Raw genomic sequence first — 19627 nt, forward strand, 5'->3', positions numbered from 1 at the left:
TCCCTGAACCAATATCCTTTTCTCTTTTACTTCAGAGAAATTCCTTAAAGGTGCCTTAAAATGACACTTGAATTGGAGGGACTATGGAAATTAAATATCCTAAGAAGCATAACATATTTAATTTTGAAGGATTATGTTTGAAAAGTAAAGAATAGAAAAATTGGGAGGAAATTATGGGAAGAAATACTATTCACTTCTATTTCAAAGTGAACGTAATAATCCTTCCCTTTATTTGCATGATTATTTAGAGCTTAAAATGTTTTTTTTTTAATGCACCTTTCTCTGAGAAAATCCTTTTGACAGCATCCTTCTCAGAGCTGCCTTTATGGCTTTATTCCATAAACTATAAATGACTGGATTGTATGTTGAGGTATCACTGTGTAAAATATGGAGAATTTGAGGTCCATAGCTGATGAGGAGTCAGAGGAGGGCCTTAGGAACTCAAAACCTGCAGCTGATTGGAAATTTGGTGATGTGGGCAGGTGGGGAAGACCTTCCTGAGGCCCTTAGTTGATGGAATTCTCAGCACTGTGGAGAGGTTGCAAATGTAAAAAAGCAAAATGTAAATCAAGTAGATAAATGCTATGAAAGTTGTGAAAGCAGTCACTGCAATCTCATTAAAGAATTAATAAGAACATAGTTTCAGCATATGAGGAATATCACAGAAGAACTATGGAATGAGTCTGTCTCAGCAGAGTTGTATGGAAAAGTTAGTGATTGTGTGCATAAGCCCAGTGAGGCCCCCAGCAATCCACACAGCTCTCATTTCACAGTGACAAACATTGGGATGTACAATGGCCTCACATTAAAGTCATTGACAGATAGCCATGTACCAGTAAGACACAATGAGGATAACCACTTCTGATGAGGTCAGAGCTATGAAGATGAAAACCTGGAGAATACCTTGACAAAGTCAAATGCAAACATTGTCTCTACATGAGTGGGCAAGGGGCTGGGAGACTGACAGAGATGAAGCAGAAGTCCAAAAGGGAGATATACTTCAAGAAGTAATATATGGGGAGATGGAGTTAATGGTCCAAGGTAGTGACATTGATAATGAGAAGATTGCCTGTCAAGGGCAGCAGGTAATATCACCAAAATCAACAATGCATGTAAATTCTGAAGCTTACCACCATCAGAAAACCCTGTGAGGAAGAATCCATTTAATGAAGTATATTGGGCATGGTTATTATGTAGCTTATAAGCTGATTCTATTTAGGAGGCCAAAATACAATAAGAAATGTGTGTATGATAATTGATAATATGTCTTTTTCTAGTAATTCAGCATTCTCAGCATGGCACTAACAATATCAAGGTAACAGGTTTATTTCCATACTGACTCATTAGCATTCAATTCAGAAAAACTTGTAACCACTATTCAGAAAAAGACCCCCTAAATATGATCAATAATTTCACATAGTTCAAAAAAGGCATGATCATTTTATGGATTAGCATTAAATTATCAAAGGTGGAGAAATTGAGAGAGTTGATGAAGTATTTACCTTCAAGACACTAAGTGAAAATGATACTGATAGACAAGTTTCATTACATTTCATATATGGTGCTTGTGTATTATAATAATGCAGTAAAGCTTCCTCTGTTAACCAGTTATTGATACTACCTTGTAAACAGATCTAGGAATAGATCAGGCTAAACATTTCCTAGGGGACATTTGGCTTTAAAGACCATCATATACCTTGCCTCTGAAAGGTTCATAACATTTTTTAAAAGGTGAAATTTGACTGGAATAAACTTCCAAGAGCAAGATTGAAGAGTGAAATAAGTCTCAAAGTTGTAAAATGTATGTATCACTGATGCCAGTCATCTAAACCCTGTGATTTGTAACTTGAGGGAACATCTTGCAATTGGTGGTCCTAACCCTCAGAGAACACCCTTTAATTTTCAAAACCTTTGGAATGACTCTGGGTTGGACATTTTAAAAAAATTAGTTATAAAATGTATTGCATTTCTTCTATGTGATTGGCAGAACGCTAGGTGTTGATAAATAAGAATAAACAAGTCTTTCTTTTCCTCTTCTCTTGGACTTGAAATATATTACATAGTGGGTGCCCATTTCTTAAAACAAACAAACAAAAACTTGATACCAGGTTTGATGTAATTGTTAAGGAGTCTGGTTGGTGTTTTCTTTTATTTTTAACTTTGTTTATTGAATAGTGTAACATATATACAAAGCAAAGAAATAAAAAAGCAATAGTTTTCAAAGCACTCTTCAACAAATTGTTGTAGGACACATCCCAGAATTTGTCAGGGGCTATCACACAATCCTCTCATATTTTTCCTTCTATCTGCTCCAAAATATTGGAGACCAGAGGGCTTAAATATTTTTATCATCACAATCGACTTTTTAAATCTTTTTTGTGAAAAATAAAATATATATGAAAAAAGCAATAAATTTCAAAGCACAGCACCACAATTAGTTGTTGAACATATTTCAGAGTTTATCATGGGTTACAATTTTGCAATTTAAGGTTTTTACTTCTAGCTGTTCTAAAATACTGGAAACTAAGAGATATCAATTTAAAAATTCAGCATTTGTATTCATTTGTTGTATCTTATTTTCTTTTTATAACTCCACCATCACCTTTGATCTTTCCATCCCTCTCTTTAGGTTTGTTTGGGCTATGGTAATTCTAAATTTTTCATATTAGAATGGCCTGTCACTAATAGGGGTAGGGAGATGGGACTATCTGATGTTCTGGAGAGGCTAGGCTAGGTTTCAGGATTTATCTGGCCCAGGGAGACATCTGGAGGTTGTAGGTCTCTGGAAAGTTACTCTATTGCATGGAACCGTTGCAGAATCTTATATATGTCCCTAGGTGTTCTTTAGGACTGGTTGGAATTGTTCTGGGATTTGGCAGGTTATGAAAGGTAGTAATATCTAACTGAAGCTTGCATAAGAGCAATCTCCAGAGTAGCCTCTCGACTCTATTTGAATTCTCTCTGCCACAGATACTTTTTAATTACACATTTTCCCCCTTTTGGTCAGGATGTAATTGTTGATCCCAAGGTGCCAGGTCTGGATTCATCCCTGAGAGTCATCTTCTATGTTGCCAGGGAGATGTTCACCATTGGATGCCATGTCCCATGTAGAGAGGAGGGCACTGATTTCAATTGCAGAGTTGGGCTTAGAGAGAGTGAGGTCACATCTGAGCAACAACAGAGGTCCATCAGAAGTAACTCATGACTATAGGTGGTCTAAGATTCTTCATTACCTACTTAAGCTTCACAAGAGTAAGCCTCATGATGAAGGGCATATTCTGTTGCTTTGGTGTCCCTAAAGTTTGACACAGTATCAGGGGATTCCGTGTTGCTAAACTTTAATAGTTCGATATTCTCTTCCCATCCCCCAGGGGACTTTGCCAATACTTTTTGATTACCTATTTAATATACTCTAGGATATATCCAGACATTACAATAAAAATTTCTATATTAAATAACCTCTTTCTTATTCTGAGCTCCATGTGTTTCAATTGTTCAAATGAGCTATACAGATACATTGAATTAGATTATACTCTACAGATAATTTCAGTTCCAAACAAAATAATGCTTTCTTCCATTGGCCTCAAAGAATATGTGTGGCTCTAAAATATAGACACTGTCTTCTTTACCCCTACATTCTCAATTGCTTTAACCCAACATGTTCAGCTTTGTTCTTACTATAAATATCAGGTTACATATATTATGCAGCCTCTCAAAATTCAGAAATAATAATCACCACTTTAGTCTTAATGTGTCTGCTCTAAGAGCTTACAATCTAGGCCCCTGTTTTCTTATAAGCATTTTCTAAAGGTGACCATACTATTCTCATTCTTGTGTTTTTGGCCTATTTTGTCTCACCAAATGTCCCACATGTTCATTCACATCATTGCCGGCTTCAGGATTTTGTTTCTTTTTGTAGCAGCACAACCTTCATTCATAGGTATACACCATCATTCACCAATCTACTTCTCTATCAGTGAATCTTTCAGCCACCTGCATTCATTAGGCATCATGTAGAATGTCCAAAATTCTCAGTCCATCAACATTATCAATTTTAGATAATTTCATTGATCCCAAGAGAAAGAAAACCTATAAGCACACACTTGCCAAATAAGAAATCTAAACCTCCTCTTAACTCTTGTCCATCTGCCCACTATTTACCTCTGCTGTTGCTGTGATAGTGCTGATGGCTTCCTTTTGAACATAGCTCATAGCATGCAATAGCAGTTTTCACCCTCTACCCTGACTTAAGCACTTTGTGTAGAAGAATCATATCTTTGAAGTAATTCTTGAGAGAACTAATTCATATTTTTGTGAATCAGTGTGACATGTAGGTCTATACAGCCTCTTTCAATCTTGTTCATCTTCAATATGGTAATATTACTTATAGACTCACTAAAGAACCAACTTCACTTCTATCTATTCTCTTGCATTGGAGTTCAACCTCATTAGCTAACTATTCACCCATCACTAGCTTCTATATACCTCTAAGTACCCTATACTCACTATTATAGGCCTCTGAATATACCTCTATGCTGGTTATAAAAGTGGAATCATACAGTATGTGTGCTTTTCTGTCTGACTAATTTCACTCAATATTATGTCCTCAAGGCACATCTATCTTTTCATGTATTTTAGGACATCATTTTGTCTTATTGCTGCATAATATCTCATTGTACATATATACTACATTTTGTTAATCCACTTATCTCTTGATGGGCATTTGATTTGTTTCCATCTTTTGGTGACTGTGAATAATGCTGCTATGAACATTGGAGTGCAAATGACTGTTTGAGTCATTGCTCTCAGCTCTTCTGGGATCATACAAAGTTGTGCTATTGCTGGGTCATAGGGCAACTTCATATTAAGTTTACTAAGGAACCACCAAACAAGACTTCCATAGTGACTACAACATTATACATTCCCAGCAGCAGTGCATAAGTGCCCAAGTTTCTCCACATCCTCTCCAACATTTATAGTTCCCTGTTTGTTTAATAGCAACCATTCTTATAGATGTGAGGTGGTATCTCATTGTAGTCTTGATCTTCATTTCCCTTATAGCCAATGAAAATGAGCATCTCTTCATGTGCTTTTGAGCTATTTGTATTTGCTCTACAGAAAAATGCCTATTCAAATCTTTAGCCCATTTTAAAATTGGACTATTTTTTCTTTTGTTGTTGAGTTACATGATTTCTTTGTGTATTTAGGAAATCAGACCTCTGCCTGATATGTGATTTCCAAATATTTTCTCCCATTCATTTGGCTGCTTTACTTTTTTTGACAAAGTCTTTTGAGGTGCAGAAGCTTTTCATTTTAAGGAGTTCCCATACATCTATTTTTTCTATTGTTACTTGTGCTTTGTGTGTAAAGTTTAGGAAGCTACCTCCTATTACTAGTCTTGAAGAGGTTCCCCTAAATTTTCTAGAAGCTTTAAGGTCCTAATTCTTATATTTAGGGGTTTGATCCAATTTGAGGTAATTTTTGTATAGCATGTAAGATAGATGTCCTCTTTCATTCTTTTGGCTGTTGATATACAGTTCTTCCATGCCCAGTTATAGAAGACTATTTTGTCCCATTCAGAGAATTTGGGCACCTTGTCAAAAACCAGTTGACCATAGATTTGGTGGTCTATTTCTGCACTTTCAATTCAATTCCATTGTTCAATGCTTCTATTTTTGTGCCAGTACCATGTGGTTTTGACCACTGTGGCTTCATAATAGGTTTTAAAATCAGGGAGTGTTAATCCTCCCTCTTCGTTCTTTTTAGGACGCTTTTAGCTATTCTGGGTCTCTTTCTTTTCCAGATGAATTTGGTAGTTAGCTTTTCCAAATATTCAAAGTAGTTTGTTGGAATTTTGGCTGGCATTGTGTTGAATCTGTAGATCAGTTTGGGGGAATTTGACATCTTAACTACGTTTAGCCTTCCTGTCCATGAGCAGAATATATCTTTCCACCTATTTATAGCTCCTTTGATTATGTTGTTTTCTGTGTACAAGTCCTTTACCTCTGTAGTTATGTTTATTCTTAGGTCCTTGATAAATTTACTTTATATTTTGAATGGAATATTTCCCCTAACAGACTCTTCAGCCAGATCATTGCTTGTGTTTAGAAATGTTACTGATTTTTGCACATTAATTTTACATCCCACCACCTTGCTGAATTTGTTTATTAGCTCAATAACTTTGTTGTGGATTTCTCAGGATCATCCACGTATAGCATCATATCCTTTGCAAATAATGAGATTTTTACTTCTTCCTTTCTAATTTGGATGTCTTTTATTTCTTTGTCCTGCCTCATTGCTCTGGCTAGAAATTCTAGCACAATTGTTGAATAATGGTTGTGAAAGTGGACATCCTTGTCTTGTTTCTAAACTTAGGGTGAAAGCTTTCAGTCTCTCTCCATTGGGTATGCTGTTAGCTATTGTTTTTTCATATATTCCCTTTATTAGAGTGAGGTAGTTACCTTTGATTCCTATCTCTGGGTGTATTTTTACCAGAAAAGGATCTTGAAATTTGTTGAATGCTTTTTCAGCATCAATCGAGATGATCACATGATTTTTCCCTTTCAATTTGTTAATGTCCTGCTATATTACATTTTCTGTGTTGAACCATCCTTGCATTCCTGATATAAACCCCACTTGGCCATGGTGTATAATTCTTTTAATGTTTTGTTGGGTTTGATTTGCTAATATTTTATTGAGAATTTTTGCATCTATGTTCATTAGGGAGATTGGCCTGTAGGTTTCATTTTTTATAGCATCTTTAGCTGGTTTGGGTGTTAAAATGATATTAGCTTCATAAAATGAGTTAAGTAGAATTCCTGTTTCCTTAATTGTTTGGAAAAGTATGAGCAGAATTGGTGTTAGTTCTTTTTGGAATGTTTGGTAAAATTCTCTTGTGAAACCATATGGACCTGGGATTTTCTTTGTAGGAAGATTTTTGATGATTGATTGAATCTCTTTACTGTGACTGGTTTGTTGAGATGTTCTGTTTCTTGCTGAGTCAGTGTGGTTTGTCCATTTGTCCATTTCCTGTCTCCAGGAATTTGTCCATTGCATCTAAGTTGTCTAGTTTGTTGGCATGTAGTTGTTCATAGTATCCTCTTATGATTTCTTTTATTTCTTCAAGCTCTGAGATAATACACTCCTTTTCATTTCTGATTTTGTTTATTTGCATCCTCTCTCTATTTTTCTTTGTCAATTTTCATAGCAGCCCATCAATTTTTTTGATTTCCTCAAAGAACCAAACTTTGGTTCATTGTTTCATTCTATTACTCTTTTGTTCTCCCATTCATTTATCTCTGCTTTAGTGATTTTTCTCTTCTTCTCTTTGCTTTGGGCTTTGTTTCCTGTTCTTTCTCAAGTTCCTCCAGGTTTGCTGTTAAGTCTTCGATTTCTGCTCTTTCTTGTTTTTTAATATAGGCGTTTAGGGCAATAAATTTCCCCTCAGCACAACATTTGCCACATCCCATAAATTCTGATATGTTGTATTCTCATTTTCATTCATCTCCAGATAGCTACTGATTTCTCCAGAAATTTCTTATTTAACCCACTGGTTGCTTAAGAGTGTGTTATTTAATCTCCATATATTTGTAAGTGTTCTCATTTTTTGGTGGTGGTTATTGAGACCTAGCTTCATCCCATTGTGATCAGAGAAAGTGCTTTGAATAATTTCAGTATTTTTAAATTTAAAAAGACCTGTTTTGTTCTCCAGCATATGATCCATCCTGGAGAGTGTTCCTTGAGCACTGGAGAAGAATGTACAGCCTTCTGCTTTGGGATGCAAAGATCTATATATGTCTGTTAGGTGTAATTCATTTATCAAGTTATTTGACTTCTCTATTTCCTTGTTGATCTTCTGTCTGATGACTCTATCTATAGACAAGACTGGTATATTGAAGTCTCTTACTATTATTTTTGAATCATCTATCACTCCATTCAGTTTTGCCAATGTCTGTCTCTGTATGTTGGATCTCCTTGATTGGGAGAGCAAACATTTATAATTGTTTTATCTTCTTGGTGAATTGAGCCTTTAATTTTATATAGTGTCTTTGACTCTTATGATGACTTTACATTTAAAGTCTATTTTGTCTGATATTTGTATAACTATTCCTGCCTACTTTTGGTTACAACTTAAGTGGAAAATCTTTTTCCATCCTTTCACTTTCACTTTATTTGTATCCTTGTGTCTAAGATGTGTCTTTTGCAAGCAGCATATAGCTGAATTATGTTTCTTAATGCATTCTGCCAATCTGTATCTTTTAATTGGTTATTCCATTAACATTCAATGTTATTACTGAAAATGCATTTATTGATTCCACCATCTTGCCTTTTTTATTTTATTTGTTAGATCTATATATTCTTTTCCCACCTTCTCTTTGTATTTATGTTACCATTAGTCATACTCTCCAATTCTGTGCCCTCCTCCAGATTTGTGAGGGTTGGAAAGTTTTCCCCCATTATTTCCTCAACTACTCTTCTTAGCCCTTGATTCTTCACTTCTCTTTCTGGGACACCAATGATTCTTATATTTGTGTGTTATTTAGTCTATCATTTCCCTGAGATCCAATTCAAATTTCTCCATCTTTTTCACCATTTGCTGTTTTGAGTCTTTGAAGTCAGTTATTCTGTCATCTATATCACTTATTCTTCCTTCTGTCTCTTCAAATCTGGTGTTGTATGACTTTAGAATATTTTTATTTGGTTTTTAATCTCTGTGATATTTGCTATTTTTTCTATTTATTCTTTCAAATTCCTCTCTATGTTCTTCTACTGTATTCTTAATCTCCTTTATGTCATTTGCTATCCCACTTATTTTATTTTATTTTATTTATTTTATTATTTTATTTTATTTTTTATTTTATTTTATTTTTTGCATAGGAAAGCACTGGGAATCAAAACCAGGTCTCCAGCATAGCAGATGAGAGCTCTGCCTGCTGAGTCACCATGGTCTGCTCCCACTTATTTTATTAAGTAGAGTTGAATGAACATCTTTGATTATTTGTTCCAACATCTGTGTCTCCTCTGGTGTTTTAATGTGGTCATTAGGCAGGGCTATATCTCTCTGTATTGTGATCTGCTTAGTGATCTTCTGTTGTCTTTGTGACATTTAAATATCTTGATTTATTTACTTTGGGTATTGATTTCTTTCAGAGGTCTAAGGCATTGTGTTTGTGGGATGGCTGTACAGCAGGGATCAGGATATGGGTAAGGGAACTCAGTGTGGTGATTTGTTTCAGGGCAGGTATAGGTGCAGTTTTGGGATGCTATGCTGTTGCTTGTGAATGTGGGCACCCAGTAGCCAGGGATGTGCACTGGTCTAGGGGGTCATAACCGTGTGTATGCTGGTCTAAAGCATAGGACCCTTTGTGTGCATGTGTAGAGTTGTGGCAGCAGGGTGTTGTTATACCTTCATGGATTGGGGGCAGATGTAACCCAGTTGTGCAGTTCAACACTTACTCAGAGCTGGGAAGTGTAGCTGAGGGTCATGGACATATGTGGTTCTGGGACTGCTGTAAACTGAGGTTCCCAGAGCTGAATGACATGATTGGGGTCATGCACATGCATAGGCCTAAGAGTGCCATAAACTCACAGAGCTTGGCAGGGACAGGGTGAGGCTGTGTGACACTATGGGCAGGGGTCAGAGGTACCCTGGGTATGGAGGTTAGTTTCCACAGCCTTCACGCATTTGCAACAGCCTGCAGGGGGCAGTAAGGGGGAGGTAATGTTCAGAAGGGGTGCAGAAGATGTTGGTTGGGCTGCACTTGGGGTGAGGGTTTAAGGCAGTTATTTTCTCTGGGGGATGGTGGGGTAGTGGTGCCTGGAGCACAGGGAGTGAGAGCCAGTGATGGAGTTTGGGTGTGTGGGGTGTGGGGTGAGTCACCAGTCAGAGGGCTGTGCTGGAGAGGGTAGCATACACAGGGAACATGGCCTGGCTTACTTCCTTGCCCCCAGCTCCTATCCATGCACTCCCACAGGCTCGATGCCTCCATACCAGGTTCCAGCCTTCTACCTCTCAGTTTCTTGGCCTCTGCAACCAGGGCTGATCTATGTGGTGCAGAAGGCTCTCCCAGGCCAGCCACAATCCCAAATTACCACCTCAGTTGCCCTCCTGTTCCTTTCCTTGTTGGTGTTATTTTTCTACTTTATTTTTAAATGTGCTATTGTACAATCATAGAATTATTTTGTATATCAATAACTCTGCTAACTGATTTTTACCTTTATTTGACATCTATGAATTCATTTGTGGTAAAACAAATCAAGGAAAATGATATTATTTGACCTTTCAATGTCATCTCTGTCCATTTCCCCACATTTGTAACATATACAAACAAGGTAATATTGTTTAATTGAAGATATACATGATTCATTTTAATTCTACACAGACAAAAATTTAGTTACCAAGTCATTTTGAGCTGCTTCATCAGATATTGAGGCTTGGTCTACTTATTCATCCCTAAGAATGGGAAAAAGTATCATTTTGGGGGCTAACATTTTTCTATTTTTGCTGTAATTGAAAAGAGTTTTTAATAGATATTTTATCCACAATAGCCTCAGGACAGGAAGGACCTTTAATCTAGAACTGTAATCTCAACCATGAAGCAGCTGGGATTAGAGTGAGGCAGGGCATCTGTCATCAAAAAGCTTCATAAATTCTCTTGCTCCTGCCCTTTTCTTCTTCCTGCTCCCAGTATGGTTTAATCCTCATTGCTGGCAATCCTAATGACCGGTTTTTATTGCCCACAGTACTATATGGAAGCTTTGGGTTTTATAATAAAAGATGAATATATGAAAGCTATTCATTTATGTTTTAAACTTTATTGCTCCTGGATTGAAAATCAAATATATCATCCAGATTTCCCAATTTAATATACATTATTAGTGTAACCTGGACAAGAAATTTCCATCTTCCACCCTCTACATTAAGGTTTTTCATAAAAGGAAGGAAGAGGAATACTACAAGAAAATGTTTTACCACCACCACACAAACACACACATGCACACACACCCAAACATCCACCCATGTTCTATTAACAACTCCTATCAATATATTTTTATTTTTCGCTTCTTAGAAGAAACAAAGAATAGATTTCTATCTTGATTATTAATTGGAAATTTATTACTTTATTTTTGTTATTTGTGAATTATATTTTTTAATGCATCACTTTGCAAAAGAAAAGGAGGGAAAAAAGAAAGGAAGGGAACTCTATCTCTTCAGAGATTTACTTAAGAGTAAGGAAGATACTGTGAGAGCATATAAAACTTATTAATACCTGTATCCCATTCAATGGATAATTCTTTATATTATAGTAGAACTAAAAATTTTATTTGTTAGAGAATATTGTGTTTTCCTTCTACATTTTTTACTTCCCCCAGAAAACTTTTTCCTCCCTTCACTAATCACTTATTTTCAAGTTTTATTTTATCCCATAAAATATTTCTAAATCTTATCCCTGTTTTTGAACTATTATATTTTGAGACTGTGTTTTTCTGAAAGTAGTTCTCCTATTTTCAATAAATTGATTCTTTCTCACTTGAACTGTTCTGCAAATTTTAACACTAAAATTATATGCTTCCCACTGATTTCCTCCTCTCATCTCTGCTGTATTCCATTGCCAATCACTTCATTGAGAAAATGCTGGTAGTTATTTGTGATGTTCTTCAATTTCCTTCTTACATGTAAATGGAATTATCACTGCAATGTTATAATTGTAACTTTTACTGCTTCCGAGGTAAGAAAGAACTCTTTCCTCCTTTCCAGGCCAGTCAATCTCCCAATGCCTAACCTTGCTCTGTGCAAATGGCTCCTTCACCACAATTTTTTTATAAAAGACTATTCTCACCCGCTTTTAAAAAGTGCTCTCATACCATCCTTCTTTGTTCCTTATAATTGTTCTTCTGAAGAGAATATCTATCATTTCTGTGTTCATTCTCATATCTCATTTGTATTTTGAAAATTTTTATCATGCTTCTGTAACCTTGAGTCTTCCAAAAGGCTCTAGAAAATCTCCAAATTAGCACTCTGATAATAAATTCAATGTGATTTTATTACAACTGTTAAATTTCCTTACCAAATATATAACAATATTGTAATTTTTCTCCTCTTGAACACCTTTTTTTCCATCAGCTTTAGAATGCCACTCACTGCTGACTCTTTCCTTTTCTTTTTGCGTATCCTTTCTCTTTGTCTGTGTCCTTTTCTACATGTATATTGAAATTTTGTTTTCTTAAAAATTCTACCCTTAGACCTTTCTTCCTTTCTGTCCTTCTTTTATTCAATATTTTTTGTAAGTAATGTAAAAGAGCCATGTTAACTGCTTTCCTACAGGATTTGTACATTCTTGTTGTGTGGGGAAGGAAGGTCTTTCAAGCAATTCTTATATCCAATATCACGGTTGGCACACAATGACTTCCAATAGGGTAAATCTAAAAAGATCTCATCTCTTCCCTCAACCATCTCCCTGTCAGTATTCTTTACTTCAAAGAATGTCACATTTTGTCTTTCTTCTGTACATTTGATCAAACACAAGATTTTATCTTTTCATTATCTCCTATACTTATTACCTTCTTTTGTCCCACTTCTACATTAGTTCAAACTTCCAATATATCTAGTAATATCTCATTCTTCAGATTCATGTCCCTCCAGGAAACCTTAAATGTTGTTTCTTGGATGATCACTGCAAATCACACCTTGTAACCCTCCCAATTTTGCTTCTCTTTATTGAATTTATTGATTATGCAACAATACCTCTCCAAAATTAGGATGATAAATAATATATTTCTTGACATGTTTCTTGCCCGCCTTTCCAATATTCCAGTATAATCTCTTATTGTCACTTCCCCAATCCCATGTCAAACATTAATTCTGGTAATTAATAATGCTGAATTACTTTTAATGCACCAATCATATTGTTCCACTATGATCTGTTTTTTTTTGTTGTTGTTAGTCCTTCTTTCTGGAATTCCTCCCAAAAGTCTCCTTTCTCATTTCTTTAGGAAACATTTTATTATATTTTATCCTCTCCTTTTTCATTGTTCTTCTCCTTTGAAACTTCTCCTGAGTTTAAATGCTGACCTAGCTGAACACCCTCTTTGAGTACAGATTTCATCCATTGAGACTCCTTATACTTTAGATAAATTTTACTTTACTTTACTATACCATACTATTCATGCTTTATATCCCATTGAAAAAATTCATACTTTTGAGGCAAATGATGTATCTTACTTAGAGTTATACCTACGTGTCACACATAGTCACTGTCACTCAGCAGGTGCTACATAATTGTTCACAAATTCAATTAAAATTAGAGAAGTTATACTCTAATTAGATTTGCTCTCCATCATCAAAACACATATGCTTATCCTGAGATGAAGCATCTCTGCTCCAGAATTGGGGTGGTAGCTCAGCCTGTGAAATGTTCATGTGAGGGAAAAACATTGTCATATAAGACTGAACAAGGAAGAATACAGACCCAGAGACATTTTAACTTCCTGTTAAACCTGTGATTCTGGAAATGAAGCCAGTGCTGCCCAAATAATGGAGAACAAACCTGTTCATCATGGTTGGTATTTCAAGTAAACACTTTGAGTTTAAATCCTGAGGCTTCACAAAAGTCACCCTCAAGGAATTTACTCAGTGGGGTAGTTAATTATTGTCTTAGTTCAACTGAATTTTATAGCTTACATGTCCCAGTGAGAGAAAAATGTATCTTGCATGAAACTTCATTTTGGTGGTTAAGTTCTGAGTTAGATTTCTGTAGGAAGAATTTCAATATAACTATTCACCAGTAAAACCATGTGGAAAAGGAATATTTATTATCAGTTTATATAAAGTAGAATTATTAGAGAATCAAAGAATTTCTATTTCTTGATATAATATGAACCTTCCTTCTTTTTTTCCTCACTATAAATTTATCAATTTCATCAATCTTCTCAAAGTCATCTCTTTTGGATTCATTGACTTCCTCTTGCTTTTCTGTTTCCATTTAATTGATTCTGCTCTGATCTTCATTATTTCCTTTCTTTTGCTTACTTCAAGATACATTTGTACTTCATATTCTAATTTCTTATGGTAGGGACTGAAGTAATTTACTTGAGATCCTCCTTCTTTTCTATACATGCATTTAAATGCTATAACCCCCTAGGTACTATTTTAGTGTAATTCCACTTCAATTCACTTCAAAATCCTTTCTAATTTATTTCATGATTTCTTCTTTGACAAAATGATTATTTACATGTGTGTTATATAATTTCATTGTGATCAGAGAATACATTTTCAGTATACCTTGATATTCATATTTGAATAACTTGAATCCTTTCAAATTTGTTGAGACTTTTTGTGTCACAGAATATAGTCTATCTTGATATATGCTCTGAATGTCCTTGAAAGAAATGTGCATTCTGTTGTTTTATAGTGGAATATTCTATAAACATTAGTTTGAAAAACTTTGTTGATAGTGTTGATCAAGTCTTCTATACATTGCTGATAACCTGTCAACTTATTCTATCAGTCAGAGTGAGGAATTCAAATTTCCAAGTAGACTTGTAGATTTGTCTCATTCTTCTTGCAGATCTATCAGTTTTTGCATAATGCAATTTGAATCTGTTGTTATATGCATATAATATAAATATCTCAGGTGGATGGAGCAGTAAAAGGCATGAATTATTAGCACATGCAGCATTTGGATGAACTTCAAAAACTTATGATGATTCAAAGAAACTGCTAAAAACAGTACATGCAACATGGTTTCACTATATAAAATTTTTAATAATGAAAACTAACTGATAGTGACAGAAATCAGATCAATATCAATTTCAGAATGAATAGGTTCAGGGATGAATGGGAAAGAAGGAATACCAAAATACATGAAGAAACTTTAAATGGTGATTCATGTGTTCATTATGTTGATGGATGTGGTGGGTTCATAATTGTAAATATATGTCAAAACCTGTCAAACTAATACTGTTAAAAGTGTAAAATGAGGAAAAAACATGGAAAAAACAAAGATTATTATATTGTATAAAATAAAACTCTAAATGTAGGCAGTTTATAACAGACTCACTTTAAATATAAAGGTGTAGATATGAAAGTGGCAAAAAAATGGAAATATGTTTACTATTCAAACATAATATACCCAAAGTGGAAGTTGTTATATTAATATCAGACATAGTAGACTTGATTACCAGAAATAAGGAAGAACATTACATAGGGATAAAAGGATCAATTCACCATGTTACAGCATTTCTAACTGTGTTTGTACCTACAACATGAAATAAAACCTGACCAATTAAAGGGAAAATAGAGGAATTCATGATGATATTTAGAGACTTAAAGAAACCTCACTGAATAACAGAATAAGTACTTAGGAAATCAGCAAGGATATAGAAAATTTTAAAACAACACTATCAACCAACCTGAGCTAATTGATTTTTTTTTTGTATACTGTATGGTGGGTCACATTTCATCATTTTCCTTGTGTGTATTCCATTATTGCAGCACTATTTGTTGAATTTTTGTTTGTTTTTGTTTGCTTTGCTTGTTTTTTGGGTAGTACATTGAATGGGAATTGAACCCAGGTCTCCTACATGGCAGATGAGAATTCTACCACAGACCTGCACTTTCACTCCCTGACCTAATTGATTTTCATAGATCACTATACCCCAAAATGGCAAACTATGCATTCTGTTCAGATTTACATGGAACATTCATCAGGACAGATCATATTCTGTATCATAAAATGAACCCTTATTAGTGTTCATAGTGGAAACCAAAAATTCACTAGTCTGCCATAACAGAGTTTACCATCTTTTTTTTTTTTTTGTGGGCCTGGGCAGGAGTTGGAAATAGTATCTGTGGGCCAAATTGAAAATGTTTTTTAGACCTTTCAAGTCTATCTTCATGGTTCAATCAAAGGAAATGTTTTAACATCATGTTCAAGAAAATTCTTAAAAATCTGTAGGATTTGATTTAAAAAGTAAGTGATAGAAGCATCAAATAGCATCATTTTCTAAACTTTTGAATAATTTAATTACAGTTAATTGTGAAAAAATATTTTCCTGGCCAGAAAACTGCTTTTTGATATATACATACCTGGTTATGGATCTGATGTTTTGTGATTTGGGCCAAGAAATGCCTGGCTTGGGTCACTTATTTTAGCTTCTTTGAATATTTGAGAGAATAGTGAGAGGACCTGTTTGGGTTCCAAACATCACCTGTAAAAGTGAGGATGTATATTTCAGTAACCTTGTTCATAACAGGTTGCAACTGGTGGTGTACTAGAGCTGATTCTATTTGACTCATGAGGGCTAAATGTCAAATATTTTGAAATTCTGCTAGCCTGATGTTACACACTGTCATTATTAAAAATTAAATTTTATACATTTAAAATTAAAGATATTATATAAAAGGCAATTTAACAAATACAGACATACCTCATTTTATTGGGCATCACTTTATCACACTTTGCTGATATTGTACTTTTTACAAATTCAAGGTATGTGGCAACCCTACATTGAGCGAGACTATCTGTTCTATTTTTCCATCAGCTTGGGCTCCCTTAGCTTCTCAGCCATGTTTTGGTAATTCTCACAATACTTCAAAAGTTTTCATTATTATTATTCATGTTATGGTGATTTGTGATCAGTAATCTTTGATGTTACTGTTGTAATTGTTTTGAGGTGCCATGAGCTGCATCCATATAAAATGGCAAACAACTGATAAATGATGTGTGTGTTCTGTCTGCTTTACCAACTGGCTGATCCCTCATCTCTCTGGTCTTCAGGCCTCCCTATTCCCTGAAACACAACAATATTGAATTTAGGCCAATTAATGACCCTGCAGTGGCCTCTAAGTGTTCAAGGGAGAAAAAAAGTATCATATCTCTCACTTAAATTGAATACTTGAAATGATTAAGCTTGTTGAGGAAGGCATGCTGAAAGCCAAGGTATACTGAAAGCTAGGCCTCTTGAGGCAAACATCCTCAAATGCAAAGAAAAAGTTTGTATTTGTGAATGCAAAGAAAAAGTTATAGAAGGAAGTTACAAGTGTTATTCCAGTGAACACATGAATGATAAAAAATCAAAACACCTTTATTGCTGATATAAAGTTTTACTAGAAGATTAAACCAGCCATAACTTGCCTTTAAGCCAAAACCTAATCCAGAGCAAGTCCTTAACTCTTTTTGATTCTATGAAGGCTGAGCAAAGTGAAGAAGCTGTAGAAGAAAAATTGGAATCTAGCAATAGTTGATTTCTGAGGTTTAAGGAAAGAAGATATCTCCATAACTTAAAAGTGCAAGTTGAAGCAGCAAGAGTTGACATAGAAGCTGCAGCAAGTTATCCAGAAGATCTAACTAAAAGAATTGATGAAGGTGGCTACACTAAACAATAGATTTTCAATGTAGACAAAACAGTCTTATATTGGAAGATGTCCTCTAGGCCTTTCATAGCTAGAGAGAAGAACTCAATGTCTGGTTTTAAAGCTTCAATAGGATAGGCTGACTCATTAGTTTTTACTGGGTAATGCAGGTGGTTACTCCAAGTTGAAGCCAATGCTCATTTACCATTCCAAAAATCCTATGGCCCTTAAGAATTATGCTAAATATACTCTGCATCTGCTCTACAAATGGAACAGGAAATCTGGATGATAGTATATCTGTTTACAACATAGCTTACTGAATACTTGACATCCATTCTTGTGAGTTGCTCAGTAAAAATGATTTCTTCTGAAATATTACTGCTTTTCACAATGTACCTGGTACTGTTCTAGGTCCTTGGGATGCATCACTGAACAAAGCATAGATCCCTGCCTCTGAGAAGTTAAAATTCTAGGGGAGGGAAAATAAAAAATAATAAGCTTCATATATAATGCTATACAATATGTTTCAAGAAGAAGAGTGCTATGGATGAAAGAAATCATTGAGTAAGGTAAAGAGGACAAGGTGGGTGAGAGACAGATGGCCAAATGCAATAGAATGGTTATGAGAGGTCTACTTGTGAAGGTCAGAATTAAAAGCTTGATGGATGGAAAGAAGTAAGCCGAGCAGGTATCCAAAATTAAAGATTCAAGGCAGAGAACAGCAAAGGACCTGTGGTGGGACAAAGGATGCCTGGTGCATTTATTAACAAGGAGGCAGATGGGCTGGGAAGATTGTGTGGAAAGGTGTGTTGTGAATGATACCAGGAGAGGAGGGCCTCATGCAGGCTTTGTATGTCATTGTTAGGATTTCAGTTTTTCCTCTGCATGGACTACAGCCATTCTAGGGCTTTAAGCAGAGTGACATGATCTACCTTGTCTTTCAGAGGAATTCACTGGTTGCTGGCTTTTAGGGTATCTGGAAGGATAGAACTGATCTCAGATCAAATAGAAGGCTGAGGCATTAATCTAGGTGAGAAATGATGTTGCCTGAGAGCAAGGAAAGTGGTAGGGATAATAAAATTTTTTAGAAATTAGATATAGAATGAATCTATTGACATCTTTTCCATTTCATATTTTATCTATTAGCTTCTGGCTATGGAAAATAAAGATTTAGCTTTCTCTTGCATATTTCATCCTCCCCTTTGACTTCACACAAACACACATGCATGCATGTATGCATGCACAACTTATTCCCTGGTCCTCTCAGGATAATTATATCCCAATTTAAAAAATCAGAGTTCATAATAGAAAAATGAGTAAGACAGTTTTCAGACCTAACTATGGAACACTGTGATTAAATTTATTTTATCACAAAGTTTTTTGTTGTTCATTGAGTCAATAAGCATTTGGTTTTTAATCTGTGTATGTGTATGTGCAATTTTTCTCTGTTCTTTTGATTAATATAGTCTCCAAACTGTAAGGTTCATCCAAGAGCACTTGAATACACTGGGAAATCTATCAGCTCATTTTATTTTAAAGGCTTTGTTAGAGCCTTTACTCTCCAAATTGGATGTTCTGGACATACACTAGACATACTCACATTTCTTTCACTATAATCCTAGGATTTTCCTCAATTTCTTTCATACATTAAATCCCTTGCATACTGTGACCCATGGTTTTTACTTTCTTAATTTTATTCTAGTTTTTTGAGGAACAGAGCCCCTGGTAGCTTCCTGAGAATAGTGGAGCAGGAAGAAGAAGACGTGGAAGAAGAAGAGGAGGAGGAGGAGAAGGAGGAGGAGGAGGAAACTTGGTTTGTTCTCCCATGTTTTCTTGATTGATATTTTATATTAGCATAGAATTTGAAGTAGGAAGTAATTTTTCCTAAACATTTTGGAATTGTTGTTTCATTATTGTGTGGTTCTAGATATTTTTATTGGGAGCCCAAATGCCTTTTCATTTATCAGCCACTAGATGTGAATTTCCAGTCCCCATCCTCATTCTTGGTAGCTTTTAGATTTTTGCTTTATTGATGATAATTTCACTTTAGCATAATTTCATGGGGATCCCTTTTCCTTCCCTTTGCTTTGCACTCATTGACACCTGGACTATACAAAATTATTTTTAGAAATAATTGCAAAATTAAATATTATTAAGGGGCAGAAAGTAAATGCAGTTTGAGAAAAAGAAATCTTTAATTGAACTTTTAATATATACTTGTATCTGTAGAAAAATAAAAATGTAATGAAATAAATATTGTGTTAAAAACCCCAA

The 19627-nt window shown here is 35.0% G+C and overlaps 1 pseudogene; it reads right to left on the reverse strand.

The window, feature by feature from the left end:
- Positions 1-267: 267 nt before the first annotated feature.
- Positions 268-16297, reverse strand: LOC143675613 (olfactory receptor 14J1-like; annotated as a pseudogene).
- Positions 16298-19627: the final 3330 nt, after the last annotated feature.

Source organism: Tamandua tetradactyla, chromosome 3 (genome assembly GCF_023851605.1).
Source record: "Tamandua tetradactyla isolate mTamTet1 chromosome 3, mTamTet1.pri, whole genome shotgun sequence".
NCBI lineage: Eukaryota > Metazoa > Chordata > Mammalia > Pilosa > Myrmecophagidae > Tamandua > Tamandua tetradactyla.